Genomic DNA, 9,196 nt, shown 5'->3' on the forward strand with positions numbered 1-9,196 from the left:
CGGAGCTGGACCGACACACTTGCTGCAGTAACGGGAACTTGCAACGAGCGCGAGGAGGGGGCAGGACCGGCTGTGCTTCGTGCTGTTGTACATGGGTCAGTATGAGTCAGAAAAAGAGTGCAGCTCCTGCAGTTGGAGCTTTAGAATTAGCGTTTAGTGGCCCACCAGCACCACTCGATGATAACATGAGAAACAAGGTACAACTGTGTCCGGATGAAGCGAGGAAGGTTATAACTCCCTGCGGATGTTACGACTGCATTTGCTTCCCTGAAGTACATGGGTATTGTGGAGACCAGTCTCCAGCGCTGAACACTTTATGAGCACTAGATACGTAAACGCCCATGGGAACATTTCATCTAGTGCCAGAGAAGATGCCCTGAGACCTGCGTCTGCAGTCGGCTTCAAACGTGGGTCGTTAGAAATCAGTGTGTTTACAATGGCAGATCCCGTGTTTGTAACCTGGACGGCTGGTATGATAGAAAATATTTAAACAAAATTATCTGGGCTTCTGACAGTTTTTTAAAATAACAAGAGAGATAAACACGCTAGGAGGCCATAGACATGATCCTTTTCTATTTATAGAAAGTGTTGGGAGATTATCTTTTCCTAACTTCGTGTTCCTAAACAAAATATTCACAAACACAGGAAACATCAAAAGAAGATGGGAAGAGTACAGAGTCACTGCACCCAAAAGAATCGGTTAACACTCATGCTCTGCAAGAACTGATAGCCATAAAGGAGCAGGGCCAAGCTGCGCTCGAGGCACTGGTGCAAAGCAAGGCTCTGGGAATTGCTCGGCTATGGTTGAAATGTTTCAACAAACAGATGCAATGCTAGACCTGCTCACTCACTTATGCCAAGACATTTAGAATCCACTCCCTGGCCAATTGACTCGAAGGTATTCCTCGTTGCGCCCATCCCAAAGACAGGTGATGTGAAGACTGTCGAATGATACCATGAACACCACGCAAAAGCAAGCATTGCAGAAGGCAGTTAAACAGTGGTTGCAACAGCATGCCGAGAGTTAGCTGCCAGATCCAAGCCAGAAGGGGATTAGGATGTGGCAGGGTACGACGTGATTACTGATGTCAGATGGATCTTACTTGGAAGCAGAGAACACCGTAAACATGCTCACCTGTATATTGTTGACTGTGAAAGCATTCAGCTGTGTTTATCATGGCAAACTGTCCACAATATGTCGAAGAACGAGAATTCCATGCAGACCTGTCCGTGGACCAAAAGAGGGGGATGCACAGCTTAAAATCGGGAAAGGTGTGCTTCAGTGTTGCAACCTCCCAGCATACTTATTCACTAGGCTGAGCAAGTAGTCCAAGGACTTGAACTCTATGCGGGAGAATGTGACCTCAGGATTGAAGGAAGACTCACTGACAGTCTGTGATGCAAATGAGAAATTCTTGCTTGCTGAAAGCGAAGAAGATTTGAGGAATTTAGTGATGTCATTCAAAGACTACAGCTTTCGGTATGAACTGCAGCTCAACATAAAGAAGGCGGAAGTTTTCGCAGCTGGAACATCAGCGCACTGTGATAAGTGGAGAAGATTTTGAAGCCGTCAAGGATTTCATTTTACTTTGATTCACACTCAACTCCCATGGCTGGTGGCCCAGAGAAAGCGAATATTCTTTAGAAGCGAGAATGGTGGAACACTGTCTCACACACATTGGCCATAACAGGTGCAATGAGTTCCTGGAGAAGGGTATCACATTTGCGAAAGCAGAAGGTCAGCAACCTGAGGGATGGATCCACACAACGGCTACAATGATGGTCTCAAACATGGCGGTGCCCATGCCTCTAATGCCTTCTTGATGTCTTCCAGCTCCGCCTAAGACTCCCAGGTCTGTCTTAAAGAAGGGCACCTCTGTCTGGTTCCCGCTCAAAGGCAGAATGTTTTCAATTTCTCCCTGTCAAATGAGATTTGTATACCTAGTTTTTATTGGGCTGAGAAGTTCCCCTTCTATTCCTATGTTATTGAGTGTTTTTATGAAGAAAGGATGTTGGATTTTATCAAATATCTTTTCTGCATCGATTTATATAACCATATAGTTCTCATGCATTACTTTGCCTACGCAGTGGATTACATTGTTCTTTGATATTAAACCATCCTTGAATACCTGGTATGAATCCCTTTTTAATGCTTTGCTGAATTTTGTTTGCTACAATTCTGTTGAAAAGCTTGTCCTTTGATTTCTTGTCCACTGCTTCCACGCGTATTGATTCTGGATCCAAGAACAGTGAAATCCTTGGCTGCTTCAACGCTTTCTCCATTTATCATGATGTTACCTCTTGGTCCAACTGTGAGGACTTTGTTTCCTTTACACAAAGGAAGTGCGGGGTCCTAGAATGTTTGTGAAGACAGACAAAGGGGTTATTGATTTTTATTTTATTTCACATTTACTGAATAAAAGAATAAAACATTGTGGAAAAGTTCACCTTCTTACCCAGTTAAAAGACTGACAGTTAAAAGAACTGTTATAGCTACATTAGGGTACAAAAGAGACCCTAATCTCAAATTAATTTTTTTTAACAATTTATTGGGGCTCATACAAGTCTTATCACAGTTCATACATATACATACATCAATTGTATAAAGCACATCTGTACATTCTTTGCCCTAATCATTTTCTTTTCTTTCTTTCTTTTTTTTCCCTTTTCTTTTTTTACATTTTATTAGGGACTCATACAACTCTTATCACAATCCATACATATACATACATCAATTGTATAAAGCACATCCATACATTCCCTTCCCCAATCATTCTCAAGGCATTTGCTCTCCACTTAAGCCCCTTGCATCAGGTCCTCTTTTTAAGGAGAATATTTATTAGGTTTTTAAAGGGACAATGACAACACAAGCCACAGACACATCGTCTGGATGAGAGGGCCATCAGCATGTGATCATAAAGGATTCATAGCCAGACACTAGATAAATATGGCATGGAACAAAGGAAACTGTGATAAAGTCATGATTGATGGAAGATCAATGCATCAGCATGACAGATGGGATGACAGAGGCAGGAACAGCAACATGACTGGAACACATATATTATAAGAGCTGACAAGATTGGTCCCAGACACCCTGAGCAGTGCAGTCGGGCAAGACTGGTAGAGAATGACTCATCACTATGCACCCCCTGGTAGTGTCCCCAGTGTGGCGATGCCCATCAAGGACACACTCAGGCAAGCCCCTAAGAGAGACTACTTCCTCTAGGATCTAGCTGGAGAGGAGTGGAGGGCATTCATGTTCAGGCTTTCTACGTCCTTGGTTAATGATCAGCTGTAATTCAGTAGAAGCGTAATCTATATGGGGACTCTACAAATGGATTTGGGGTGTCCACTACCCTCTATGCCTCAAAATGAGCCAATGCCCCCCCTTATCTAGATGATGGGTCTGTGTCTTTGTGTTCCCTTTGCCTCTTTTAAAACTTAACTGGGCAAATGGGGTGTTCAGAATTTAAGCTCTAATACACACATATTAAAAACAAACACAAAAAAATAAAACAGTAATTTTGGAAAATCACCAGAAATGATACAATCAAGAAGAATGGCATTGCATGTGTTGTCTAAAAGGACATTCAAAATCAGTCATGAGGATTCTGGGCTCTAATTCTAGCCCCAATCCAAGAGCCGCTAGTTCTTGTAACATAGCCCTGCTCGATACTGGTCTTCATGGAGCGATCACTGAAGACAAGGATGCATCAGTAAAGTGTGCTGAAGCAAGACAAACAGTGTCTGGCTATCCATCGGAGTAGTATCTGGCCTCTGAAAGGTTTGTCATCAAACAGGCAGCCATCTACGTGAAGTGTCACCTGGATTTTGAGAACACCTCAAAAACAAATTTGCTGCATTGAACACTAAAGACAGAGGAGCTCATGAGCTGTGGGAGGACAAGACCCTCACTCATGAAGAAAGCAAAAGTGGGTGCCAGCAGAGACCCTAAAACTTTCTTTCAGTCACAGAGTGGATAAGCAAATGGAAGAAAGGATGAAGTCTAAGAGCATAATAAAAGGGTTCCACAGGCAGCTAAAGTTGACAAATATTATTGAAATTATGAAATGTGTAAAGGCCTATAGTTAGAAAACAAAAAAGGAAGAGAGCATGCTCAGCATATCTTGAACTGAAAAAAACTCAAGAAAAGATTCAAGCCTTAAGTTGCAATCTTGAAAGCTTCTATGGGCCCGATGTTGAATGACACCTCCAAACAAGATGGCTAGGACGCACAGGACTAGACAACTCTCCACCGTTCAGAAGCAGATGAACAAGAACCAGTGGAGCTTGCAGACTTCACACTGCACTGAAAGCATTAGTCCAAAACAAGGCTCTGTCACAAGCTGAGGGAGCACTTGAAGTGCCAGGGAATTTGGACGACACCTACTTGGACAACTGACCGGAAGGGTTCTCTATTTGTACCTATTCCAAAGAACTCAAACAGAATTCTCAAATTATAGAAAGTAATATCATTGATCTCACGTGCAAGTAAAAGTTACCTGAAGATCATCCAACAACGGTTGGGGCAGTACACTGACGGGCAGGCTTTCGAAGAGGACGTGGAACAAAGGGTGTCATTCCTGCTGTCAGACGGCTCTTAGCTGAAAGCAGGGGTACCAGACGATGTTTCCTTGTGCTTCGTGACTATGCCAAGGGCTCCGACTGTGTGACTCATTACAAACTATGGAAGGCTTTGAGAAGAATGGGAACTGGGAACAATTCATAATGCTTCTGAGGGACTTGTGCATGGATGGAGAGGCAATAAGGGCACAAGCATCGGAATCCTGCTTGGTTTAATATCAGGAAAGATGTGTGACAGGGCTGTAACCTCTCACCACACTTAGCCAGCCTGTATGCTGAGCAAACGACCAGAGAAGCTGGATTGCATGAAGAAGAAGGTGGAGGAAGGTTCGGAGGAAGGCTTATTAACAACCTGTTATATGGAGATGACATAATCTTCCTTGCTAAAAGTGTGGAGGTGTTGAACCCCCTTCAATACAGATTATAACTCAATGTAATGAAGACCAAGATCATTACAACTGGATCAATAGATGACACTGTGATAAAAGAAGAAAAGGTTGGAATTGTCAAGGGTTCTGTCTTGCTTGGGTCCACAATCAACGTTCATGGAGGCAGCGGTCATGAGCTCACAAGACACACTGCATTGGGTAAATCTGCTGCATACGGCCTCTTTAGACTATTGAAATCAAGGATATAACTGAGGACTAGGGTGCACCTTCCCCAAGTTATGGTATTTCTAATTGCCTCATAGGCATTGATGACAAGGCTGTCTTACTGGAGACTTGTTGTCAGGAGAGACTAGTCCGTGGAGAAGGACGTCATACTTGGTAAAGTGGAGGGGCAGCGAAGGAGAGGAAGACGCTCATGGAGCTCAATCGATATAGTTGCTACAACAATAGGCTCAAGCATAAGCCCGATTGTGAGCATAGTGCAGGACCTGGTGGTGCTTTGTTCTGTTGTGCACAATGTCACTCTGGGTAGGACCTGACTTGATGGCCCCTAGCAACAGCATCAAATAGGTCCTAATGCCAATCGTCTCCCAAGCAACAACAACAGCAACAGCACAAACCATTGCTGCTGAGTTAGGGTAGAACTGTGTCACCATGCTCCCAGGCTTCCCTCTGAGCGGAAGCACACTGGCACCGCTTTCTTCCTCAGAGTCGGCAGGTGGGCTTGAACCTCCCACCTTTCTGTTAGTTTTAACTGAAAGTGTTTTAACCCCAGCTTCATCAGGGCGCCTTTTGTACAGGTACCTTTGGAGTATTTCCTTCCTATCGTGTGATAGGTGTAGAGAGGTGGAATGTTAGCCACTGGGGAAGTCGCTTGTGGGAACAAATCTTGTACTTGCTTTGGTATTCCTTCTCCAGACAAAGATACATGTAGAATCACCCAACGGGCTGGGATTGATCAGGAAAGACACCGCAGCTGATTCTAGGTACATCATGGGTGGAGAGGGTTCCATTCCCAGGTCCTCAGGCCCTGAGGCTGCCTGATCAGCCCCCAGCCTTTGCCTTTAGGTGGTATCTCAGAAGGGCATTTGTGTCAGTCTGGGTTGACTAGAGAAACAAATCCAGAGACACTCATAAGTATGTAAGAGAAAACTTTATAACAAAGAGCAATTGTATATTAAGAAAACCTCCCAGCCAGTCCAGAACAAGTCCGTAAGTCTGATATTAGCCATACGTCCTCTTCAGACTCACAGAACACATGCCATGACGCCAAATGTAGAAAGATCACAGGCCAGTGGGTGGGAAATCTTGTAATGCAGCGGTGGTGGAAGTATCTCAGTGCTGGCATGGGTCTCCACGTGGTTTCTCCAGCTCCAAGACTCTGGCTGTCATCAGCATAGCTCCATGTGGCTTGTCAACAGGAAATGTCACCCAGGGAGAGAGGGTGTATCTGGTCTCCAGTGAGCGATTTCCCCCCGTTTTTGCCTCCAAAATGAGGTCATCAAGCTTCAAACGGATTGACAGGCTAGACTCCACCCCATTCGCAAGTTGACATGTAACTTCCTATGCCTGCCCTGATACCATCATTTTCCATCAAAGCAAGTCTAGGCACTGGGTTCTTGCAGACTCAGAAATAACAAAGTACTGGAAACAAGACCAATAAGAAGAGCTTGTGTCGACTTGATCCTGAATGCCTTCAGCACAGCCAGGCTCCAGGTTCTGCCAACCAGACGGCTTCTTGTGATAAGAAGAGCAGGTTGCACCTCTCTCTGCCAAGGCACTGAGACGGCTGGCATCCTAAAAGCTTAGGGAGCCCTAACAGGAACCTAACCTGAGAGCTTCTGGGAAGAAGATAAAGAAGCAAGAATGGACTGAACACATTGCCCGAGGGCATCTGATCCACTCATGGCATTGGCAATCGCCTCACGTGCGTGTGAAAGTTGAGCAGAACACAAGGAAGACCAAAGGAGAACTGTGCACTTGAATTACGGGGCTGGCAGAGAATATTGGAAGTACCAGGGACTGCCAGAGAACAAACAGATCTGTCTTGAAAGAAGTCCAGCTAGAAGACTTCCCTGAAGCCAAGAGGGAGAGACTTCATTTCAAGTACTTTGGACATGTTTTCAGGAGAGACCAGCCCCTGGAAAAGAACACAGTGCTCGATACAGTAGAGGGGTAGCAAAAGAAGAGGGCCCTTTGTGAGATGGACTGACACAGTAGCTGCAACAAATGGGTCCAAACATAAGAACAATTGTGGGGATGGTGCCGGCTTGGGCAGTGCTTTGTTCTGTTGTGCATGGGGCAGCTATGAGCCACAGGCAGCTCGACAGCACCCGACAAAAACGGCACCATCAATGACAGAAGCAGCGGCAGGCGCAGGGACACCCCTGGAATGACCGTCCTGCGTCAGCAGCAGGCACAGGGACACCTCTGCAAAGACAGTCCTGCGTGCTCTCTTATTTGAGCAGCAACTTCCACAGAGCTGTTCCTGTGGACTCAGTTCTGACTTGTCGTGACCCTGCGTGTGTCTGAGAAGCGCCGTGCTCCAAAGAATGACCCTCGGGCAGGAGGCTGCTGGGCCCATCTTCCTGCATGGCTCTCAGTGCACTGCAACCCACCACCGCCGCATCAGGGGTCAAGCTCCCATTTGAGGACCACGGTGGCAAAGCTTTCTGCGATGTGCACATATGAGAACTAACCCTGGTGCGGTGTGTCTGGTCTTCTGTGCGCTCTTTCTTGGCTATGATTTGTGCAAGTGACAAGAAAGGCACTTATTGTGCTTGTGTGTGTTGGATTGTCGTGGGGGAGGGGCTGGGGGAAGACAGTGGCAGTCAGACCCCTGCTCCTCACTGGCTGCTTTCTGTGGGAGGAATGGTTATCCTCAGTGTAGCCTCTTTAGTTATTTATTTATTTTAAACAAGGTGCTCTACCTTCCAAGAGGAGGGAACTGGTTTGAACCAGAACACAGGGTGCCTGTCAAGCAGAGCAGCTGGGATATGTGAACTCCAAGATTCATTTTCACTTCTTTGCTTTTTAATGCAGCGGACCATCTGTCATTTAGTACCCACGCTGCCCTGTGTTTAAAGGAAACAGGCCGTGTGGGATGCGTGTGTGTGAGAAGAGTTTCTTAATGTGTGTGGTTGAAAGGAACGCCACATTTGGGAAGGTCGTGGCGTATTTTGACAGTGTGCTGAAATCAGAAGCTGAAGACAGTGAGTGTGGTCAGAGTCCCCAGCTGTTGGCACCCTGGGAAGATGCTTCCGCGTCCCTGGGCACACCCTTCTTCCCAGGGGCAGACCAAGTCTCTGGAGCACATGCTCACAGGCACTACTTTGCCTCCATCTTACCATCTGCACAAAGCCTCCCCGATTTTCTTCATCCAGAACACAAAGAGCCTTCTCCTTCACCATGCTGTCATAACGAAGCTAAAGAAATTAGGTGGATCCTAGCAAAGCTGACTTTAAAAATTTTATGTGAGTCGCAAAAGTTCGTGGAGAGTATTTCTTTTCCTCAAAGGCTGTCATCCATGGAATTTTGTCCCCCAGAAAAGGGGTGTCAACTTGGCTAGGCCATGACTCTCAGTGTTGTTTAATCATACTCCCTTTTGTGATCTGGTGTGGTGTGATCGGGCAATCGGCTTCCATGATGATTATGGTGGGCTGTCCCATTCTTAATCGGAGCACACCCCTGAGTCAGCCTGAGGGGCATTTCCCTGGGATATGGTCTGCCTTACCTTCTATTGCCGAAGAAACCAAAGGAGAGAAGCAAGCAGAGAGGGAAGGGCCTACTACCACTAAGAGAGAAGCAGCCAGGAGTGAAATGTGTCCTTTGGACCCAGGGCCCCTGCTCCAAGAACCTTCTAGACTCCAGGGAAGCTGAGTGCAGGTGAAGAACCCCAAGGGTGCTGCACCCACAGTTGCTGAAAGTAGAAAAGGACCATCCCCCAGAGCCAAAACTGAGAGGATGTATAGAATCTGAATAAAAAAATATCTAGTAATATTTTATCTATTACCAGGGAATAAAATATCTGCCCACCCAAAACTCTAAAACATGCTTGAAACACATCAAACCAAACCAAACTCACTGCCATTGACTGAGTCTTTAGTGACTCAAAGCAACCCCAGGAGTCTGTAACTGGTAGAAGCAGAAAGCCCCATCTTTCACCCCCAGAGCTGCTCGTGATTTCGAACTGCTGATTTGTGGATTGCAGCCCACCTTGTAAT

The sequence above is a fragment of the Tenrec ecaudatus genome, chromosome 7, assembly GCF_050624435.1.
Source record: "Tenrec ecaudatus isolate mTenEca1 chromosome 7, mTenEca1.hap1, whole genome shotgun sequence".
NCBI classification, from domain to species: domain Eukaryota; kingdom Metazoa; phylum Chordata; class Mammalia; order Afrosoricida; family Tenrecidae; genus Tenrec; species Tenrec ecaudatus.